Source organism: Lemur catta, chromosome 22, assembly GCF_020740605.2.
Source record: "Lemur catta isolate mLemCat1 chromosome 22, mLemCat1.pri, whole genome shotgun sequence".
Lineage (NCBI taxonomy): Eukaryota > Metazoa > Chordata > Mammalia > Primates > Lemuridae > Lemur > Lemur catta.
This window is the reverse complement of record NC_059149.1, coordinates 26,110,260-26,134,559: the sequence shown is the minus strand read 5'-3', so window position 1 is coordinate 26,134,559 and position 24,300 is coordinate 26,110,260. Positions and strand designations below refer to the sequence as shown.

General features: G+C 46.4%; 1 protein-coding gene across 1 annotated transcript in view; it reads right to left on the bottom strand.

Moving 5' to 3' along the window:
• EXTL3 (exostosin like glycosyltransferase 3) overlaps positions 1-23,886 on the bottom strand; it is a 75,155-nt gene extending 51,269 nt beyond the window's left edge. Inside the window, exon 1 of the mRNA XM_045535575.1 lies at positions 23,871-23,886. The gene's annotated coding sequence lies outside the window, so the exon portion shown is untranslated. The remainder of the gene's footprint in view (positions 1-23,870) is intronic.
• Between the last annotated feature and the right edge of the window lie 414 nt (positions 23,887-24,300).

Sequence of the window (24,300 nt, the reverse complement as noted above, 5' to 3'; positions counted from 1 at the left end):
CAAAGGCTCCTAGGCACAGTGGGAGAGTCAAATGTAAAAGTAAACAGTGGCTCCGAGGAGTCAGGAGATTTTTTAAAAAATAATAAAAGAAGGGGAAGTGACAAAAAAATCATCTTATCTAAAGGAGGCTTTGATTTTTTTTTTAAAGTAGACACCATAGCCTTGAAACATCTTTACCACGACCATCTCTGGTGCCTCCAACATTTTTTTTTTTTTTTTGCACCATTCCTCCTCCATGAATTCCCTTCATTCATTATCCCTTTGCTCTCCGGGATGTTCAGCTTCTCTCCCTGTCTCTGCTGCCTCCTTCACTTCAGCCCCAAACATGTGCAAGTTTCTTAATGTCCCCAGAAAAACAAGTATCCTCAAATGCCCATGCTCTTCTCTTCGTAGCGGAGTGAAGGGCCTATTCTGATGCCACCCAAAGCGTGGCCCTCGGGCCAGCTGCACCAGCTCTGCACTGGAGCCATATCTGAAACGCCGTTCTCAGGCCCACTCAGACCTGTGGATCTGAATCTCTGTGGGTGGGAGCCCAAGAATCTGTGTTTTAACACACTCGCCAAGCAATTCCCAGGCACACGGAGTCTAAGGGGCAACACCAAGGCTCTGCCACGTCAGATCGTCTTCCTCTGTCCCTTCAACGTCAGGGCTCTGTCCTGGGCGGTGGCTTCCATTGAACTGTATCATTTCTCTAAGCAATCTCAGCCACTCAAAGGTTGATTTGGTTGTTCGTTTGTTTATTTAACACAGGCTTAGAGCAGTGATTCTCAAACCTATGTCTCCATCCCTGGCCCCTTCTCTTACCCCCAGGAATGTCCAGTTGCTTTCTGGATCTTTCTAACAAAATGCTGGACCTTTCATCCAGTTTTCTAAACTCCGTATGTGTAAAACCAACTCAGTATCTCCTAAACCCACTCCGCATCAATGGCGACAGTCTGGGTTGTATGACAGCACTGCCACCCGCCTGGCCTCTGCCACCCTGGGATCTAGTGACTCCCACTGCACTTAGGTTCCCAGGTCAGCGGCTGCAGCGCCCACTGTGAGGTCTGGTCTGCAGACAGGAGCGACCACCGAGCTCTGCAAGGACGCGGGGCTCCCTGCACATATTTGCTTCTCACAGTCTTGGTGAAGTTATCTCTTCTACACCTTCCCAGTGTGGGTGAGTAGGTCTCAAATGACGATTCCACTCTAGCATTCCAATCTTCCTAAGCCTCTGAATCCCTCCCCCTACATCAAACCAAGGCATACCCAGCATTTCCAATTCCCTCGCGGTGGGCCACCTTTTGGTTTGCGGTTCAGCCAACCAGCCAAACAGTCTGAGCCCTCTCTAACTCCCCCGGCTACGACATTACATGCAGTCTCTGCTTAGTGAACCCATGTCAAAATGTCCAGCCTGATCCAGCTTTACCGTCCCTCCACCGTTATCCCACTCCCTTAGTACCCTTCCCATACATGCGCCCTGAATGTCTGTCTGTGTAAATTAGAAAACGCAAGCAGTCCTTTCGGAGTATAGCACACCTCCTCGTGGGTCACACGTTGTGCCTCATCTTTAGGGGCCTGCGGGGATGTGGGTCTAGTTACAGGTCTGGAAGCAAAGAGGGATGGGGGGTGGGTCCTGAGAGGAGGCAGCATCATGTTGCCTGACAACTGCCCGGGGGAGGCCATTGCCGCTTCTTCAGGCCATGCAGGGGGAGTCCTCCAGACACAGTGTAGCGGCCTGGACCACCGGGGTTGGGAGGCCAGGTCTGCTGAAGGTGGGGAGACCTCTTCCACTAGTAAAGGAGACATCACTATTTAGGGGCTCGATGTCCCCAGCTTCATCAAGGCTTCGCAAACATCCCATTCTTTCCCAGTCAATGCCCTCACTCTAACAGCAGAGCCGGGAGTTCAACTTGCCTGATAATCCAGCCAGTTGAAGCATGAGGTTCTACATTTGATTTTCAGCGATTTCAGCCCTTCCATAGGGTAGATAAGGGTCTCCTTCAGGGCACACGCAGAAGCTCCTGGATCACTGAAATGGTGCACGAGCTGGGAATCTGAATCCCTGAGCTCACTTGGTTTTTTTCCACCACTTTGTCCAGTGTGACATTATTAGGAGCAACTAACCAATGTCATTAAATTCATTAGTTTTCCAAAATTGTCTGAAAGTATCATATACAATCACCGAGCTCCTTGCTTCTACCGGTGGTTGATTAGTAAAAGTATCCAACATGGCATTTTGCATATCTCTATAGACAGCTCATGCTATGGATTGGAGAGCCAATGCTAGAAACCCCAGAACCAATTCAGAAAATTCATTCTTAAAATTCTGTTCTTCTAGAACCACTCTCAGTACCAAGATCTGTATCAGTCAGAGTCTTCCAGAAAAACAGAACCAGGAGGAGATATCTCTCCATATATCTATATATAGACAGACACAGAGATTAAGTGCCATCCAAAAACACCCTCAGACACATTAAGAAATTTTTTGGCCAGGTGCAGTGGCTCACGCCTGCAATCCCAGCACTCTGGGACCTGAGTCCCCGGTGACTGATGCTGGTGACCCAGTAAGTTCAAGATTATAGTTGCTGCACCTGACAACCTTTACCACCAGGAGAGACTAACCTAACCCGCCTTTAGAAAAACCACATTGTAGGAAAGCAAGTTGTCATCACAATGACACCCTTCCACAACCCCCACCTCACTCCTTCAGGGAGGAAAACATCAGCGGGGTGTGCAGATACTAAATGCTGGAAAAGCAGGAGGAACACGGGTCCTAACACCAAATTCTGTTCGTCTCTGAAAAATCCCTGCAACAAGGGCAAAATACGTGGTGCGATAAAGAAATACCCACATCGTTCTCCCGGGGTCCCCTGCTCCCCGCTGAGGGGGGCCAGTGGTGAGACGCATTTTAGTAACGACCACTTTTACCCTAGTTCAGTGACGGACGTGTCCACAGGGGGTGAGCCTGAGTGAAGGGTCCAGCCAGCGTTTACAGGGACATTTAAAACAGAAGCCGTGGCGCTGTCAGGAAAGCAGGTGGGGATTTGCTGTCATTCTAGTCTCTCCTCCTTCGTGTTTCTGAAAGTTGAAGGGACTGTCCCAACACCAAAATAATATAGAAGAGGAGGCACTTTGTGATGGTTAGTTTTATGTGTCAACTTGGCTGGGTCGGGAGTGTCCAAACACTTGGTCACACGTCATTCTGGTGTCCGTGAGCGTGTCCGGGGCTGACGTGCACATTTGAACCCGTAGACTGAGTAAAGCCCCCGCACTGCAGGGGGGCCTCCACCGATCAGCTGCAGACCCGGATAGAACCAAACGTCTGAGCGAGAGGGAACTGCGCCTGCCTCACCGTTGAGTTGTGACATCGGCTTCTTCCTGCCTTCACACTGGACTGAAACATTGGCCCTTCTTGAGCCCCAGGCCCTTTGAACTGGAATTTACACCGTCGGCTCTCCTGGGTCTCCAGCCTGCCGCCCGCACGTCCTGGGACCTGTCGGCTTTCGTGGTCACGTGAGCCAGTCCTTATAATACACGTGAGAAGTCTGAGATGACATCAAAAGCAAAAATGATATCTGCAGTCCCCACGATTTACAAGGACCCTGTTTCATTTCCAGCCATTATCTTGAATCTACTACAAAAATGACAGGGCTTTCTCCTCTCCATGTTCCCTGAAGTTTGTACAACACACACACTCCCCTTCTCAGACTTCTGAAAGCTTTCAAATATACTTTTCAAAGGGGCCACGAAGGACATATCAATTAACCTAACAGGGCAGCAGTGCCACGCCGGAGATGCCAACTTGCGGAGAAGCATTTGCCAGGCATGAAAAAGCAGAGAAGCTGTATAACAGTAATACTCCACTGCACTTTAAGTACTGATGTAGGTAATTGCGGTAATAATTGTGCCATTATAAAAGAGTATTCCGATGGCCTTGATGCATGCTGCTACTGGAACAAAGTTAGGGCACTTTGCTTATAGTTAGTGCAGTGCAAACTGAAGAAACCTCAGGCTGCTTTTCAGAGTGAGAGGGCTACCAGAGAGGGCCTCAGAGCTTCTGCTTCCATCGAAGGAAAGAAGGCCGTGCTATTGGTCACTGGAACCTATGAGATGCTCCCCAATCTGCCACGCCTGGGTGAACTTGTTTATTGGCCGTGATCTAGCGAGTATGCTGGGGCTGGCTTCAGGAGGTCCAGATGGTGTGAGTCTGGGTCCACATCATGCTGATATAATTGGTAGCTTCCATTTAGTGAGCAATGATATCCACAATTACATTAATAGTTAACTCTGGGAAGAAGGTATTTTTAAATGACCTGCTCAAAGTCACACAGCGAATAAGTAGCAGAGACGGCATCTGACCCCAATCGCTCAATCCAAAGCCTGTGCTTAAACATGATTCCGTTCTACCTGCCAAAGGGTTAGGAATGAGTAAACTTTAAGGAAATGTCACCAATCAGGACTACGCGAATAAAGAGATATCCCAGTGGGGATAGTAGCCACGTAGCCCGGAGGTCAAGAATCCCAGCACCGAACAGAAAAGTTCACAGTACCTTGTAGGCAGAATGAGGACTGGGCCGACAAGGACTCCCTCTCCTTGACCACACTTCAGACAGGCTCCCTGGTCATCTTCTTGACCAGGCCTTGTGTCCTTGGTCTGCTGAGCCCAGTTTAGCAAGAATCCCTCCCACAACCCTAGAACCTAGCCAAGTTCCTCTTACTAATTTTCCATCCACTGACCCTTGAAACCTGCCCATTGGCTACAAGTCCCCAACTGCTCCGGTTGTATTCAGAGTTGAGTTTTGACCTCTATTGCAATGGCTTGAAGAAGGTCTTCCTTGCCTACCTAACTCGTCCAGTGCAATGTTTCCTCGACAGGGCACAGGTGAACCCCGGAAGAGCCGCATTAGTGCAACCATATTCCATCCTTGCAGTCCCAGAATATCTGGCACCTGGGTCAACAGACCTACCATTCCGGGGGCTCCCACATCTTCCAGTCTAGCCTGCCAGGAGCACTGTCCAGGGCACGTGACCGTGGGGACCTTTATGCAAGCTCGGAAGACAAGCTAGGGAGCTGAAGAGGTAAGGAGAGAACGGAACACAATTTTAAAAAAGAAAAGATCCTTCCAGCCTAAACTGATGATCTCAGTATAAGATCCTTCTCTCCCATTTGAGGACTCAATGAAATAATGAAAAAGACATTTTGAAAAAGAATGAAATAATATCAGCAGAAAAATAAGCAAGGCTGCCATTAGCAGGCCAGAAATCTTAAGAATTCCTTGAGGGCAGAAAGCGCTAGGATGAGATTGACAAGGAATAAGCCAAAGAAACCACAGACGCAAACGCCACAGGGAAGGGCAGGTTTAAAAAGAAGCCCACGGAAGCTTCAAACCAAGTGGCAACAGAAGAACGCCACATACAATCGTTAGGGTCATCCGTTAAAGCAGCTAAACATAGAAAACCTAACCAGAAAAGAACAAAAAGCGTGCTTAGGAATTAAGGTATGATTACAGGGCAAAAAAAAAAAAATCCAGTAGAAGAACTGACTTTATTAAAATGTACACAAGTAAAGACTGGGCTTGTGATCTGAAAGTAAAGGAAAACATTCAGACTAAGAAGCAAACAGTTGAAAACACGGATATATAAGAGAAAAGACACGGCTCGCGGATGGCCGATTCAGATGGTCCAATATTCCATTAACAGGAATTGCAAAAGGAGAAAAAGGAGGGAGGAAATCATCAAAGATATTAACAAAGACATCCCCACGGCAAAGAGAGCGCCAACTTCTGATTAAAATGGGCCACTGACTGCTGCGGGGAGTGAAAAGGAAAACCCTAAAGCCGTTATACTCTTGTGCAATTTCAGAACTCCAAGAAATTTTAAAAGCTCCCAGTGGTGACAGATGTAAAAAAAGGCAAGGGGATTAAACTGACATCAAACTTCATCAACGATACCGGTTGCTAGAGACAACGGAACAACGTCTTCAAACTCCTAAGGGAAAGAATATTTTGAACTCTGAATTTTATAAAGAATCATTTACTCTAGTTCAAGAATCAATATGGAAATTAAATAATCAGACCTGCAAAAACTCAAGCAGTTATCACCACTCATTCTACATGAAAAAATGTCTTCAGGTGTAGCTTACTCAAAGTGAAAATAACCCAAGAGAGAGGATGATGTGGGTCTCCTGTAACCACAGCAGGTGATTTTATATTAATAGATGAGACGTTCACAATTCTCCTGTGGGTCACTTGTCCCCTCCTGCCCCAGTGCTGGCTGAGAGATCAGTCACCAAACTCAGACTTTGGGCTTCTTTCTTTCCTTTCATCATTCCAAACTGACACAGATTTTTCCCTTTTTGTCATACTTTTAGGGCTGTTGCACTATCAAGCCCTACTTATCCAGAGTAGGATAAGTAGGAAAATTAAACTGTTCTTGTTAATGCCTTCAAAGCCCTCAGTTCTCTTTCAATGTTTATGTTTTTAAAATATTTTTAATATATTAGTTTCAATTTTGTCACAGTAAATAATATAGTGAACAAAATGCAAATTGTTTCTCAAGATCTTGTCTGTATTACCGTGGATGGGGTCACCATTTCCCCTAATCACAGATGCCTGGCCTGAATCCCAGAAGAACACTCGAGTGACGTGTCCATGAGATCACAGCCACTTAGTGGCAGAATCGGGGTCAGAACCCTCATATCCTAATTCTCAGTGCTATGGACTGAATCGTGTCCCCCAAAATTCTTACATTGAAACCCTAACCCCCAACGTGACTGTAATTGGAGACAAGGCTTTTAGGAGATAATAAGGTCAAGTGAGGTCATAGGGTAGGGTCCTAGGCTAAAAGAATGGGTGGTGATTGGTGGCTTTATAAGGACAGGGAAAGAGGGAAGGCCGTGTGGCCACTCAGTGAGATGGTGCCCACCTACAAGCCAGGACAAGGGCCCTCACCAGAACGTGACCATGCCGGCACCCTGGTCACAGACTTCCAGCCTCCAGAATTGTGAGAAAACAAATGTCTGCTGTTTAAGCCACCCAGCCTGTGGTGTGCTGTTATGGCAGCCCAAGCAGACTAACACACCCGGCCAAATGCTGCTGCTTTTCTCTTTGCTCATTCTCTAGTCAACTGCCCATCAAGTACGTCTTCACTGAGGGTTATGCTGCCACAGATGAAGAAGGTGACACCAGGTCATGGCCCACTTGTATTTTCAAAGGATAAAGAGACAGCCATATTTTCTCACTTATTTCCGTCCTCTCTTCCCAGGAGTCTAGTCACGTCCTAATTCCCGTGCACCCAGCAGCCATACGCTGGAGGCTGCGTGTTCAGGTGCCGGGAGGCACTGGACAGCAAGAGTCCCGGCTGGGGCCAGCCTGCAATGGCAGCTCCCCTGCCCTGCCACAGGGAGGAAAGGGACAAACGCAGCTCTGGTGGAAACTGTCCCAAAAGGGGAGGTTTGAGAATGCGGTCTTGTAAAGTGGAAGAAATTAGGAGTTTCAAAAAATAGTGGTCTTCAAACAAAGGTATAAGAACACTTTCTACAGGGGATGAGGGCACCAGTAGTTTTAAAGGAATCGATTTCCAGATAGTCAACGTGCTCTCTCTCCTGGAGTTGACCTGCCTGAGACGGAGGGGCAGGTTCTTCCTTTCCTCCACTTTGCATAAGGAGAGCACAGCTACCCAGGCTCACCGCGGCACATCTCCTCGGGCACCAAACCCAATCCCAGAGTTGGTGCTAAGACGACACACAACTGTGAGGACTGAGTACAACGTGTTTGCAAGTGAGGGCTTCTCCAGGGCTTTGCTTTGCCCCAAACCAAAGGAGACCTTGGAGAGCTGCAAGCTGATAGAGCATTAAAAATTATTGTGATGATAGATCAGTATAAGAGTTTTTGGCTCAGAATGAGCTCGAAGAATTAACTGATGATGCTGTAACAAAATTATTTCCATTTCTATCTACTTTTTATATGAAGTTTGCTCTGCACTGTCATCAAGAAATGGAACTGATGCTGGATGCCGCCATTCTAGCAGTAAGACCCAAACCTGGACACTTGAACTAACTGGGGTAAAAAGCCCAACTATCTCACTAAGGGATATATTTCCACTTACATCTAGTTTTATTTTAATAAGGAGTTATTCATTTGAAATATACAGTGTTGTTCAATTTGTACTATCAATGATGATAACTCCATTAGAAGAAATGATTAAACAATTGTTCATGGTCACAGGACTTAAAAGTTACAGGAGATAAAAATATTAATATCAATGCAGGTATATCCTTTGTGTGCAGTATGATAGCATGACCAGCAAAAGACCTTCAAGGATAAAAATATATATGAGAAAAGTCAGTGTGGGAAGTAGAATGGAAATTCAAATTCAGAAAAAGGAGGATGTAAAATTTCTAATGTTTAAAGGAGAGCTTGTGCATGTATTGTTTTAATGGATGATGGTGTGAATCAAGTACTGTTAAATTCCTTTGTATATCACTAAAAAAAATTAATGTAATAGCTGTGTGTGTGTGTACGTGACACACACACATATATACATTCATGTTAAGGCTCTATAGCTTAGCTTCTATAGTTTAGATAAATATATTTATATTTCATATAGTATTATATATAATATATAATGTATTCGTGTATTTCTTATATTACATATTATTTATGTAATATACAATATATTCATACATAAAATTTATATAATATACAGCCTTAACATAAATGTGTGTATTAAACATATATGTGTGTTTATATGTAACTCAACATACATATATTCATGTTAAGGCTTTATATTTAGGTATGTATATTTATATATTTTTATTATATACACATGCATATACATATATATGCATACATACTTATGTGTACATTTATATTTATGCTAAAGCTTTATATAAGTAACACATCTAGTATGCATATATATAATAAAGCTAATATATAAAATAAAGCTTCAACATGAATACACTCTGACCGTGGTAAGATTACACAATTGTATATAATTACCATAATTCATCACATTATACACTTTAAACTGGCAGGTTTTATTGTACGTAAACAATACAAACAAAAAGAGGAAAACTCTCCCCATTAAAAGAGGAATAGGAAAAAAAAGCAAAAAATAGGAAAAGAGGGATGTTTCCTCAGCATGTGATAGACAAATAATATCGTGTGTGCTACATGAGGTACTCAGAGTAGTCAAAATCAGAGACACAATGGGGGGTTGCCGGGGAGCGGAGGGGGAGCTGGTGTTTAACGGGTGCAGAGTTTCAGTTTTACAAGATGAAAAGAGCTACAGAGATGGACGGTGGTGATGGCTGCACAACATTATTAATGTATTTAATCCCACTGAGCTGTATACTTAAAAATGGTTAAGATGGCAAATTGTGTTATGTATATTTTGACACAATAAAAACTGGGAGTATATATATATATATATATAGTGTGTGTATATGTTTGTATAAGGGCTTAACAATGTAAATGTGTACATGTGCATTCAACAACTCAACTTTTCAGAGTCAATATTGACAATATTCTATAAAATATATCCTTTTCAACTATTTAAACTGAAAATAAAGTTTTAGGGGTAGCTTGTAAATGTGTGAGGGCTCGTGCCATTTTACAAAATTCTCGCAGGGGATATGCAAGAAAAGGGTGTGAAGACCCCCGGGACCCCCAGGCAGGATTAGACACTTGGGGGAATCCAATATGGTAGAAACGAGACAACAAAGAGACCATTGGCGTATTTTTGCTGTGAGGCTGCAGGGAACTAACTGCAGTGCATGATGTTTAGATAGGCGGCGCGTACAAAGAGTTTAAAAGCAGCTCTTTGTTCTCTTGCTGAGTTTGGGGCAGGCGCTGGCACAAGCTGAGAAAAATAAGTGACTAAATGACGGGGCAGGCGTGCGATTAGACCCTTGCTGCTGGGCCTTGGGCTGAATCTGGGAAACCAAAACTCCATCCAGGAAAGAAGCTGACACATAAGTGAATCTGCTGTAGGGTGAGGCCTTCGCGATACCTTGACTTTGGGGGGAGAAATCAGTTAGTGCAATTGAACTCGAGCCAAATGTAAGAATCCTCTTATAATTAAGGTTTAATTGGCTAAATCTCCCCAATGATACTGAAAACAAAAGTTAGTGTGCTCCTAGGGGGCCGTGTTCTATTATTTATAAATGCAGACAATTCCAAAGCAGAAAAATGCTTGGCCCTTGCTCTCAATTAACTCGTCCTCTAATTGGGAGGACAACATCCAAATGAACACAACAGAAGAACAATCAAGGGATCGTATGCAAAGTATGTAAAAAGCCCCCAAGAGAAGTAAGACTGTACTCTCATGCCTTCCTGGTGGATGTATACATTGGCACAACCCCCTGTGGAGGAAATTCAGCCACAGAGATCAAAATTACAAATGAACATTTCCTTTGGGCCACTAATTTAACTTCTGGGAATTTATCCTTTGGCCATACGTAAGAAATAACACATTCAAAGTTACTCATTGCAGCATTACTCAAAATAACACAAGACTGGAAAGAATTCAAATGCCCTTGAAAGGGGACTGGTTAAATACATTATGCTACATATATATTATACAATGGAATATTTTGAAGGTATAAAAATGCATGAGGAAGCTTTCAATGGAGAGACATTTTTTAAATCTCCAAGACCTATTAGGTGGAAAAAAAAAACAAAACCCTGGCAAGGTACAGAAATTGTGTATAGGACACTTCCTTTTGTTCACAAGGAGGAGAAAACAAGAGTACAGAATACATTTGAATGCGTTTTAGTATTCATCAGTGAAGTCTGGATGAACACACACAGGAACACAAAGCTGACTACCTGGAGAAGGGCGAGGGAGGGTGAAAACAGGGTGGATGGGGGCACAAAAGGAGGGAGACTTCTGCTCTGACACACAGGGATATTGGCAACCATGTGACTGTCTTCCCATTCAAAACAATTAAGAAGAGAATAATGAAAACTATGCCCTGCTGAGGCCTGGCATAGGAACAGAGGTTGGTTTTGGTGGGGCCCGCCCCATTGGGTAGAGAGCATAGGCTTCTAGCTGTGGTCAGGGGACAGTGGAAAAAACAAAAAAAGAGCAGGAGCACAAGGCTTCTGGGCTGTCTCTCCGGATGCTGTCCCCCAGAGCAGGGCACAGCTGGCTGCATCCAGGGCCCTGCCCATCCTGCAGGCCTGCCCCCTGGCCGGGAGGCTTCTCATCAGCTATCCTCACCGGCTACCAGAATCCCAGAAGCTGGCTCGAACCCTTACAATCGCAGGGCAGGGCAGGGAGGGGAGGTCGATTAAGTAAACGGCTATGAAGGGAGGAGAGCAGCACGGGAGGTCAGAGAGCAGGACAGAAGCAAGGCCGGCTGCCAAGCCAGGCTGGGAACACTCCCCGGAGACACCGCAGAGAAATATGCCCAAACGCGGCTGCCGCTGCTTCCAGTTGTGTAATAATGGGTGGGTTCTTTCTCCCTGGTTCTCAGGCTTTGATGTGCTTTCCAGTTTTTTTAAAACACGACTATAGATTGCTTTTACAAACAAAAAAAAAAAAGTGTAAAATATGAAAGATATACACATTAAAAATAAAACCAAACCACTATTCTTACATAGTCCTGAAACCTTCAAGGATAAAGACAGGAAGCTCGGATGGGAAGCATAAGAATGTTACAGATCTCAGTGATGAAAATTAAAATATTACAATTTTAAATAATTTCTCATTACGCTGAAGATGTCACTGGGCTGTAGGTCAGTGTGACCCTTCTAGTCCCGGCAGGCAGAGTGGAGCTGTCCAAGGTGCCTAAGCAGGACAGGGCAGTCCTAACAGAGATGTCCGCATCGCTGCCGTGCCCCGACCGGCAATCCCCAGTGTCTTCCTCTTACTGGGTTTGAAACACCACATCTACACTTCAAACCACTTTTTTCCTTCCACTCTCTCTACCCAAATGATGATGATGGTCATATTCATCTCAGAAACCTAACAAATAACATTCGAATCTTCACCAATTTCTTTTCTCGCAGCTACTTAGTGATTGCGGGAAGAGTAAGCAAATACTTAAATTATTTGAGTAGGTTTGGGCATATTTGAAACTAACCAAGTTTCCCACCATTTAACAAACAGCTCTGTATCAAGGAAAGTCAGTAAAATTAGATGCAAAATCAAGCCCCTCAATGCTTAAAAAAATATAGCAGAACTCGACATTTGCAAGGTGTCTGTCCTAAGAACCCCAAGCTTGGGAACAAAGCCACAGCCCAAAACTTCCCCCTTTATTAGTCAGGACTCTCTGGATTGTGAATGATAGAAACTCAAATGACAGGAAGGGGAGGGTATTGGAGGACAGATTTCAAAGAATGGCTGAACAACCGAACCTAGGGAAAGAGAGAGATGTGGCAGGCCTCCGCCAGATCAGGAATGGAGACCACGCAACACCAGGACTCTGTCTGCCATGCACTGGTGCCTCTCCCTGCAACACTCTGCTGGGGTCTTCTCTGCACAGCAGGAGATATGGCCTGAGAGGTCAAGAGTTACCACTGGCAAGGAGTTCCTCCAGCCTCTCCTGCTGTTAAGTTCAAAATTCCAGAGAAGAGTCTTTGATTGGCCAGCTTGGGTTGGGTGTCCACCCTGGACTGACCAACTATGACAACACAGCAGCTCCCACCAGATCAAATGTTCCCACAACACGGGGAGCAAGGACGGACCAAGGTAGATAAATAGGCAAATAGAGGTGAGCCACCATGCCTGGCTGACATCTATAGATATATATATATTATATATATTTTTTTTGAGACAAGGTCTCACTCTATTGCCCAGGCTAGAGTGCAGTGGTGTCATCATAGCTCACAGCAACCTCAGACTCGTGGACTCAAGTGATCCTCCCGCCTCAGCCTCCCAAGTAGCTGGGACTACAGGTGCACACCATCACGCCCGGCTAATTTTTCTATTTTTTGTAGAGACAGGGTCTCGCTCTTGCTCAGGCTGGTCTTGAACTCCTGACCTCAAGCAATCCTCCCGCCTCAGCCTTCATAGTGCTAGGATTGCAGGCATGAGCCACTACACCCAGCCCATGTATTATTTTTTTAATTTAAAAAAAGGATCTGAAGCAAAGCAGCAGAGTGTTAAGATGTGTCCAAGCTAAGTGGGGAATACGTGATACTATTCTTTGTACTTTCCAAATACTTGAAATATTTCCCAATAATATTTTTAAAAAATTCTAGCAAGATGTGTTGAGCATGACCTCTGGAGGATGTGAACATTCCAGAGAGTTGGGCAACCCCAGACCAGCCGAGGAGGAGGGATCCATAGGGCCGGGAGAGCCGCATCTGTCCTAAGCCTCAGAGTCCAGAAATAACACTGAACACTGTGAGGTGTATGCAGGAGGCATCAACTCTTTGCTTCCTTCACCTTAGCCTGGTATGATGACCAGCGTCAAAGGACTTCCACTGTGGTCTCCCCGTCCACCCCAGCCCCCACTTTCCAGGCTGTACCCCGACTTCTCCTGCTGAGACCCCTTCTCCACACGCTGAGGACAGTCAGTGGCAAGCCCTAATTGATTCAAGGCAACGTTCTAAGCCGAGCTGTCATTGATTCCTTCTCTGATCATTTCCTGCAGAGATAATTAAGTATTTTAATACAAGATGAGGAAAACTCAAATTTCTTTCCCTCGCAGCTCCTACTGTGTAGCAAAAAGTGTTGGCAGGAATGTCAAGAACCCTAAGCAAAAGTGACAACCTCGCACAGAGGCTGAGAGCGAGACCCCCGTGTGTGGCAGTTGGGCGTCAGCTTAGTGCCCCGCACCCTGGGCTGGAAGACCACCTCCTCCCCGCACTTGTCTACTTAATTTATACAACCTCTCTGGATCCCTGGTTGTCATCCTGTCAAACGACAATAGTCCCTACCTCAAAGGGCTTATGAGAAAATGAGATTACATATAAAACAGTATGTATTAAAATCACTTAGCACCATGGCTGGCACATAATAAGGACTAAATTAATAGTAATGCCCATTATCAACAGCCAGGGATTGGACGACATTTTATTTAATCTTCTTATCTATCTGCTTGAATGTGAACTTCACAAGGAGAGGGATTTTTGTCTCTTTTGTTCACTTAACACAGGTACCTCGAATACTGTCTGGCCCAAAGTCAGCATTAAATAATCGTTTGCTGAATACATGGACTAGAACTGACCACCACGCCTGTGCGGGCTCTACAAAAAATAGAAAAATGAGCCAGGTGTGGCAGCACACACCTATAGTCCCAGCTATTCGAGAGGCTGAGGCGGGAGGATGGCTTGAGCCCAGCCCAGGAGTTGGAGGTTGCAGTGAGCTATGGTGACACCACTGCACTCTAGCCCCAGGTGACAGAGTGAGACTCTGTGTCCAAAAACAAAACAAACAAACAAACAAAAAAAAAAAACCAAGCAACTACAATAAAGTGTGACCAGTGCTAAGACAGAAAAAGGAGAATGTTCTGACAGAAAGAGTGTGTACACACTGCAGCGTGGAAGGATTCCCTCCATGAAGTTACATCTAACTCGAGACCCGAAAGGAAGAAAGGACAAGCAGAAGCCGTCAGGAGAGGACTCAGGAGGGACACGGTGCAGGTGGAGGGAGCATGACGTGAAAGGGACAGAGAGGTGGCTAATCTGGCACCTGAGCTGGGCTGCAGAGAACAAGGTGACGTGAAGAGAGGTGGGCCAGGGGGCAGGCGGGCCTTACAGGGGTTTTGCCCTGAGCTTCCCACCTCTGCGGAGCTGCACCCGGAAGGCATGAGATCAACAGACGAACACTTTCAAAAGCTGGTCCCGGCAGTGATGAGAAAAGCAGGCCGCAGAGCTGCAGGACCCGAGGCAGGACACCCTGAGGGCTGGGCAGCGATGGAGACAAAGGACGGTGACCTGAATTAGAATCCTGGCAGCAGGGAGGGAGAGAGGTTCAGAAGCTGGGACTGGGCTTGGTGACGAAGCAGCTGTGGAGGAAGAGGAGTCAGAGACGATTCCTAGACTTCCGGCTGGAGAAACTGGGTGGAAGATTTTCCCGCGTTTGCTAAGAGGACGAGGTCTCAGCCTGGCGCTGCTGGCGGGCACTTCCCATCACTGGGCCAGAAGCTGCCTGAGCACGGAGCGGACGTGGAGGAAAACGAAGCCACATGTTTCCTTTGCTGTCGCTTTCACTGGTCGCGGCAGTTTGGCTGGGTGGTGGCTTAGTCCAGTCTGAGTTTGAATTCTGTTGATTGGAACCAAAAGAATTCCAGGGAGATGAGTACAGTGATGGCAGGGAGCCCAGGGTAGAAGTGCCACTGAAGAAGTGACACGGGGAGATGAGCCCAAGGACAAAGGGCATGAGGAGGAGGAGGAGGAGGAAACCTGGGAGGACGGTGCCAACAGAGGATGCAGTGGGGAAAGGAAGCTTAGCATGAGCAGCTCCATCTTGCCTCTGAGCCCCTGCGGTCATAGCCTTTAGCTTAAAAGCCTCTCTGGTCAGCGCCGCAAGCAGACCAGCTAATCGCAGGAGGAACTGAGTTTGTAGTTCAGCTCTACAAGAAAGAGGGTAAGCGTCACTTCCCCAAAACTCACTCCTGGGGAGATAAGTAAGGTATGTACACGAGTAACGATGCTATGATAAAGATTTATAGGAACACTGTGACCTGACCCGTGTCACCCAAAGTTAACTGACCAAGAACAAATCAGTTTCACAACCTCCTCGGCCCCTTGCTGATGCCCAGAGGTCTGCGGTCCTCGGTTACCTGTTGTATCCCCTTCTCTTCCCGCCTCCCTTAGCGAAAAAAGGAACCTAAAGTTCATACTAACCTAAAGATGGTTCTTTAGGACATGAGTCCGCCACCTTCTCAGTTTGCTGGCTCTCTGAGTAAAAGTGGCTTTCTTTGTCCCAACACCTGTCTCTCCACTTATGTGGCTGTCCTGCAGGGAGTGACATGAGCTTGCACTTGGTTACAAAGAGAACTTTGCAAAGACACACATGTGGTCAGCAAAGCCAAGTGCTTTTGAGAGATAGGTCAGATAGAGACTAAGACATGTACGTTGGACTTAGCAGGAAGGAAGCAGATGTGACTTTGGTGAGAACAGTTTCAGTGGGGTGCGGGGAGCAGAGGCCAGAGTGAAGGGAGGAGGAGTTGAGGGCAGGAAAGGTGAGTGGATACGAGCCACCCTAAGTGGAAAGGTTAGGGAGTGAAGGGAGAGGTGCTGGAGGAAGACGGATTTGATGGACGAGACAGGAACGTGCGAAGGCTTAGGGGCACTCCCGTTTTACCGAAATCTGGTGAGAAAGGGTAGAATCTGAGAGTGAATGTTTGATTACAATGAGACAGCTGATTTACAAAAAGCTCTCCTTTTATAAAGAAATGTTATTATTGGGGTATTTTTCACGAATGATCTGAAAGAGGAACTTTTAAAGTTGGCTGATGTAACACTACGTTTTCTGCAGAATAAACTGCCAAGCTGGTGCCAATAACACTCCTGGCACGGCAGGGCCCAAAGTGACTGATAAGCCCCCACAGGCCAGAGTGAGATAACAAAAACCCAACTCAAACTGTGCTCGTGAAATAAAGGTCTTGAGATCTCAGTGGTCACCCAGTTAAGAGATCAGAGTTTCCGGCAACAATTCTCGTAAGAGCAGATATGACCCTGGCAGAGAGCAGGTGCCAAGAGGCCACTAGATAGATCCCTCCAGCCTCAGAACTCAAGATGCAGTTGAGAGTGCTAAGAGCTCACGGGAGACGTCTGGACTCGAAAGACACTGCATTTCTCCAGTTCTGTCCTTATATTTTGTTTCATGATCAACAAAGGTGTTGGCCCGTATTGTTTCGGCCCCTCCTGGAACATCCTCTGAATTACAGCGTAGGCTCATGATATCTACCTTCAGAGAGGTATGACGTAAATACTCTGTTTAAACAGTGGTTTTGGGCTTTTATAGTTGGGGGTATTTCCTACTGAATTATTCCATATCCTTCATAAAGGAAAAGCAAAGGAAAACAAAAAACCCAGGAAGGAATTTTGCCACCCTGGGCCTCCCCTGCCTGAGTGAATCAATCATTTCTTTCCCTTGGCTTAGCTAAGATTAGGATATTTGAAAGAGAATGTTTGCTAAAACACAGAGGGAAAAGCAAACAAATACAAAAGCATAAAAACGGAGTTCAGAGATCCCGGATTTCTCAGTCTGCTTCACCAAGATCTAGTCCGGCCTGCCTTAGCCCAAGCCCCGTTTCTCTCCTCAACCAGGCCCACGTGGACATGGAACAGCCTAGAACAGCCCTTAACTTCTGGCCCAAGTGTGAGGGCAGATGGGATTTTGGCTCCTTCCAGATCCCATCTCTGAATAGTCACCCCCAGGCTGGCTGAGTCTCTGTTCTGTGGCTGCCCTGGAGGGCTTGTCCTAGCTGAGCAAATGTTTTCTGCGACGGGCCACACAGTACCTACGTTGGGGCTCGCAGGCTGCACGGATTCCTGCCACTAATACCGAGCTCTGCCGCTGTGGACGGACAGCAGCTACAGACAGGAAACAAAAGGGCACAGATGTATGCCAACAAGATTTTGTGTACAGACGCTGAAATGTGCATTTCATACCATTTTCATATTGCATGAAATACTAGTCCTATTCTGATTTCTTTTCCCATTTAAAAATTCACACACCGTTCTTAGCTCATGGATTACAAAAACAGACAACGGGCCAGCTGTAATATTTTTATCAATTTATTAATCTGATACTAATACTACTAACACATATTATTTGTTGAGCATCTTCCAGCTGCCAGGGAGTGAGCACCACAGAGCGCTGCTGTGAAGAATAAATGAAATAATATAGGCAAAGCACTTAGCGTAGGGCCCGATCTTGCGTAAGCCTCAACCATTGCTAGCTGCTGTTATTACTGTTTATATGCCTTACCTTTCATTGGTAAAACAACTAATACAAGGTAGGTATTAATATCCCACTGAGCATCAGAGAAATTAAGTAACCTGTGAAACCATAATGCTGGTAAGTAGCAGAGCCAGGATCTGAACCAGACTTATCTGACTTCGAAATCCATGCCTCTCCCACTCCCTCGCACAGCCTCCTGGCTAGTTCGTCTGAAGCGGATCCCCAGCTGGTTGTTAATCTCAGGTACCCCCAGCAGCAGGCACTGTGGTCCCTGGAGCCTGCCGTCCCGTGTCAGGATTAGCACAGGACTTGTTCTAGTCTTGTTCCGAAGCTTCCACGCCTGTGGGACCACTTAGTTGGACCAAGGGATCCTCTACCCTCTGGAGACAGGGAAAATGAGCGCAGGACAATGAGAATTTTTCCAAATCTGTCCACTTCTCCGGGTTCCTCTGCTGACTCATGCTCGGGTGACTTCCTGAAAGTGACCCTCCTGGCATCCTAGCACTACAGTGTTCTAACAGAAATCCACTTCACACGTTCAGTGACAACTCCAGATGGTTTCCAAAGGTAAGACGAGTGTCGTGGCGTAAAACCATGCATCTGCGTGACGTTTTCAGAGCTGTCTGTGAAACGTTGTTGAAGATACTGTCCACAGCTTCAAATTATATCCGAAGGAGCCTGTGTGATGAAGCCTTCCTTGAGTTTAGCTCTAGAAAAAATGTCCTGTCTGAAGCTGAATCCGTACACTTTCTCTTGCCAGAATAAGACACGATGTAACACACCGTTTCCTTTTCTACGGTGGCTTCCAAGAAACTGAAAGCCAAATTCTACTCTGAAACGTCTCACCACAGGTGCTTCATAGGATTTATTTCTGTTTTGCTGCTTTGATCACTTTTATGTTTCACAATTTTAAAAACAGCCAGCATGTACTGTGTGTCTCCCGTGTGCCCAGAACACCTTTCCTGACGTGCCCTCCTTCTTTGTCCCCACTGTCACCTGTGTACATTTCCAGCGGAGTCCTTCAAAGTCTCACTCTGCCTGTCTGTCCACATGTCTGTCTTCCTCCGCCCAGTCCTGGGGCTCCCAAGGGCAAGCGCCACGGCTCACCCACCCTTTCCTCTCCTGCTCCTCCCACAGGACTGCCACCAAGGTGACAGTGGTTGCTGAATGAAAACATTAACGGATTTCTAATTCGCACAACTCTGTAAAGCTGTTATCATTTGCATTTTAGAGATAAGGAAATGTAACACTGTGCTAGGTTGGGTAACCTTTCCAAGGACCTAGAGTTTGATAAGAGGTTTTAAAGCTGGTGCTTGTTTTACTAAACTAGCCTAGGGTGTTATTTTTTTATATTTTTACCTTGTATCCTACACCTCAGGTCTTCTGGAAGCAGGCAGGTCCAAGTATTGAATAAAAAAAGCAAAGGAGACTCTATCCATCTTTATGCACAGTTATGAAGAGTCAACGTGGCTTCATCCTTAGAGACCACAAGATTGGGACGTGCGCTCATGAAAACTGGCGTATTTGCAGATCGTCCTCGCTCCACCTCTGTCTCTCTCTTCACACCTCTGCTTGTCTCCTAGTATGGCTCTCCTCGTCTGCCTTTTGGGGTTTCTGCTGCGTGTATTACTCTGAAGCTCCATGCAGGCACTCAGACCTCCGGGCAGTCCCCACATTCTGTCTGTGCTGGGGTGACTTACACGAACAGGATTCTAATCCTTCTGCACCTGCAAGTCCCTAGACACATGTCCTAATTGGAATCCTGTAGCCCCAGGTGGCTTCCTTGCTGGAATCGAAACTCTCTTTGGCATTTGACACCCTGCCACTTCATGGCTCATGATGTACACCTCCCCTCCAACTCTACCTGTTCCCCCCATCCAGGAGTCAATGAAGGTTTATATAACTTAGGAGTTTACGTCCAAGGGCAATTCGTAGAGCATCTAGAATAAAGTTGGCAGAGAATTGTTACTAGATGGAAAAACTGGAAATTGGAGAGGATATTTGATACATTATAGGTCCTCAAATATTTGATAATGAATGAATGAATGAATGAAGTAACTCTAACTTATAGCTGTTCTCCCACCCAGCAGGCAAACACCACATTCTGTTCACCCAAATCTTTTCTGTAACTGTAATCCTATGAATTTGCCATCGCAAGGCTGATAAAGATGGAAAGCTTGCTTTGCTTTCTGCTTGGAAAGAAAGCTGGAACACACCTTTGTCTGCCAGCTGGAGAGACTCCTTGTCGGTGCCAGGCGCTAGTCACCTGGCAGGGGAGGACAGGGTTTGGCTTCGCATTTTCCCTTTGCCCAAACGTGTTCAGTGACCCTGAGCAAGTCACCTGACAACTCTGGGCCTCACTGTTCTCATCTGTAAAAAGTGGGGGATGAGGCCAAGCACGGGTGGCTCATGCCTGTAATCCCAGCACTAGAGGAAGCCAAGAGTTCAAGACCAGCCTGGGCAACATGGCAAGACCCATCTCTACAAAAAAAATTAAAAAAAAAAAAATAAGAGAGGGTAGAACGAAACGATCTCTCTGCTACCCTCCAGCTTTGCACTGGTATGATCTGTCATCCAGGAATCCAGCCAGCATTCTTTTCTTGGGCTGGGTTCTATGAGGCATCCATTTTAATCTTCCGGATCACATTTCCCAGCCTTCCTCACCACAAATTTGTGATGAGCTTCTAGACCTTGGTAATCTGATCACAATGTGATGCTCAGTGGCACTTTTTATGTATGTGGTAAAAATATACATAACATAAAATTGACCATCTTCACCATTTTGTTAAGTGTACAGTTCAGTGGCTTTAAGTACATCCACACTGTTGTGCAATCATCACCACCATTCAACATCTTTATCTTCCTGAACTGAAACTCTGTCCCCAATAAACACTAATTGCCCACTCCCACCTTCCTTAACCCCTGCAGCTCCCCTTCTAGTTTCTGTCTCTACAAATTTGACTCCTCTAGGGATCTCATACAACCGGGATCATACGTTATTTGTCCTTTTGTGACTGGCTTATTTCACTTAGCATGATGTCCTCCAGACTCATCCATGTTGTAGGATGTGTCAATATTTCCTTCCTTTTTAAGACAAATAACATTCCATCGTATGTACAGACCACCGTTTGCCTGTCCACTCATCCGCAGACAGGTGCTTGGGTTGCTTCCACCTTCTGGCTATTGCGAATAGCGCTGCTATGAACGTGGGTGCAAAAACACCCCTTCAAGTCCCTGCTTTCAACTCTTTTGGGTTTAAACCCAGAAGTGGGACTGCCGATGACGTGGTAATTCTATGCTTCATTTTCTTCATAACCTCCACACTGTTTTGTTCAAGGGGATTTTTAAATGCAGAGAAGCTGGGCGTTGCATTCTCACTGCCACCCACTCCTGAGAGGTGTTCCCAAGGATGCAGATTTGCCTCGAAGTGTTGTGTTGCCTCAGTCTCCAGGGGAGCAGGCCCTGCCTACTGCTCAGAACGAGACCGAGACCTGTACTTGACACTGGACCTGGGGCTGACTCTGCCCCTGCCCCTCACATGGGCCCCAGAATCAAGTTCCATCAAGTGGGCTAGTAACACTCGATTTGTAGGATCTTTATAAGGATCAGGGATGATGTACACAGAGCACCTAGGTACTTACAAAAGGAAGTCAGTGATCCTACTCTACCAGAGGCAAAGGGTGGTTATAAAAACGAAACAAAATAATGTATGAGAAAGCTGAACATGGTCCACATTCTACAAGAGCTACACCCTCATCATTTCTCTCCCAAGTCCTGCTGCAGCCTCTCGACAGTTCTTCCTGCCTCCTACCCTGGGAAGTCGACCCCTCACTCAGGCCTCGCAGTGAGTTACTTAAAGCAGATCCGACCCTGTCATTGTCCTGCCAAAGTTGTCAGTCCCCCCTCCCACCTCTCCAAAGCCTTCTACGATCTGATCCCCACCTCGCTCCAGTCCCATTCCTTATTTTTCTGGGCTTCCTATTTTGCTACTTTACCCCCATGATTTCGTGAATGCTTGTGCCCCCTACCTGGAGCACTCACCTCCCACTTCTGACTAACAGTTAGTCATCCTTTAGTGCCAGTTTCAGGCATCGACTCTTCCAGGAGTCATTTCCAGACCCCATCAGACTGGAGTAGGAGCCCATAGCCCTGACGACAGACACCCATCACCCTAGCAAACACGCCGGATTATAAATTACCTCTGGGTTGAATTCCCCAACTAGATGAGCTTCTTAAAGGGATAAATTATTCATCTTCATCTTTCCAATCCCAGCACAGGGCCAGGATGTTTACTGAACAAATATATGAATAGGAATAAATCAGGGGATGTTTTTATTATTGGAAACCTGAAATAGTTCACATGATTAATTCCATCAGAATAACTGCTTCTATAACCTCATATTACATGACTCCATTAATTAATAATAACTATCATTATGTAATAAGAAGCACTTTTTAAAAATTGGCACCACCACGGCTGCATACCATGTATCTGCAAAAAAAAAAAAAAGAAAAGAAAAGAAAAATTGGCACCACAAAAATGAAAGCCAAAGAGGAAATGTTTTGAGGGACTGTATTCCTTTTTCCCTTCAAAATAAATGGTGTGTTTTTAAATTGAGCTGCTCAGGTCTTTAGGGTTCTTCTAAAAGATGCTTTTGTTTCATTGAGTGTCTAAGAAACACCCAGGGCCCCTACTTCCGTGGTCTCACTGACACAGCCCCCACACATAGATCCTACATGCAGTATTTTCCACTAGCAGTGGGCTAAAGCAATGAGTCCAGCCTTGTACTTGTAGGTAAATAATCTGCTGCAGAAATAAGTAAATGATGAGTCAGTCACCTGTTTTTGCAAACTCCTATAAACTCCACTACCTGTGGCTACAGGTCAGTTTTTAAAATTTACCTCCTTCAGAAGCAGGGACTGTGCTGGTGCAATCCACTGTGCAAAATTCACTGACTTTAACACGAACAAACCTGTTCATCTGCACTCCAGACGGAGCCTTCTAATTCTTATGGGTGTTGGTGACTATTAATGACTTACTAGATTTGGGTTTTATCTTTTGAGTTTATTAATCACTAATGCATACTAGCTAAGATGATTTTTTCCTTGTGTTGAATCTTTTAAGGATTTGTATCTTTGTACTCACAAATATACAATGCTTTTAAATGACTATTAATATTAGATGTGGAACATTATACATAATGGGCAATTCATAATTTCATATTTTGAAAGAGAACCGACACTTCCAGAGGAAAGTACCCAGAAGCTAAGAATTTCTGCTTAACAACGATTTAGACGTATCTCCTTTCCTTGTTCTAAGGTACAAACTATTTGCAAGCATTTTCTTATTTTCGATTATTATCTCAAGTCAACAGGTGTCTGGCAAAAAAGGAATCTAGGTTCATTCCCAGCATTTTAGATTTGGAAGGAATCATAAAGATTATTGTAATAGTGCAACCTTCCCAGGTGGCGGGAATGTTTTGGAACCAAGCTTGCCTATTACCAAGCGGAGCGCTGGGGCGACGGGGAGGGCGACCCAGCCACAGGCTGAGGACAGACGCCAAGTTTCAGCCATCCCAGGCGCCCCCTATTCCGGCTTCCTGTCTGCCAAACTTTACTCAAAAGCTCAGATGAGGGATCGCAAACTAAGCCCGGCTCAGCCCGCGGGGACCGCGCCGGCCACGGAGCGGGAGGCGGCGCGTGGCAGACGCCGCCGAGCAGGCACCGAGCGCCGGGCTGGGCCCCGCCGCAGCGCGAACAGCGCCCCGCGGACACCTGCGCGTCCCCGCACCTCCCGCCGCCCCGGAGTCCACGCCACGCACGGGGTGGGGACAGCGCACCGGAGCCGGCGGTCGCCCGGCGGGGACCAGACAAAGAGTTTTAAAATAGATCCCCCGGGGCAAACCGGCTTCGGTGAGAAGTACGAAGTCGTCGCTAAATTTGAACACCTTAGGGCTTCTCCGACTGGCACAACGGAGAAAAGACTTCCCACCCCCGGGAGCGATGATCGCGAGAGACCCTACCTCGCTACGGCGCCAGGTGCGGAGGTCTCCTGGGCGGGCCGCGGCCGGCGACAGCACCGCGACTCCCCGCCCCGCCCCTCGGCGGCCCCGCCCACGACGGTCTTAGTCCCGCCCCGTCCTAGCCCCGCCCCTCCGGCTCCAGGCCCCGCCCCCTTGGCGGCCCCGCCCCTCGGTTACGCCCGCCGCGCGGTCCCCAGAGCCCGGTGCATTGTGGGATGTCGCGGCCCAACGCCGAGCCTGCGCTGACCCCTGGCGGAGTTTTAGGGCCCCTGGCGCGACGAGTGTCGCTTACGTATCGCTCACGTCTCAGTGAATTATGAAAATAAACCGGGTGCTTAAAAAGTGCCTGGGGCCACCCCCCTCTTATATAGTGCCATAAGTAAAAACTACAGCAACTTTAAGACTAGGGAAAGCTTTGAAACTAGGGAAT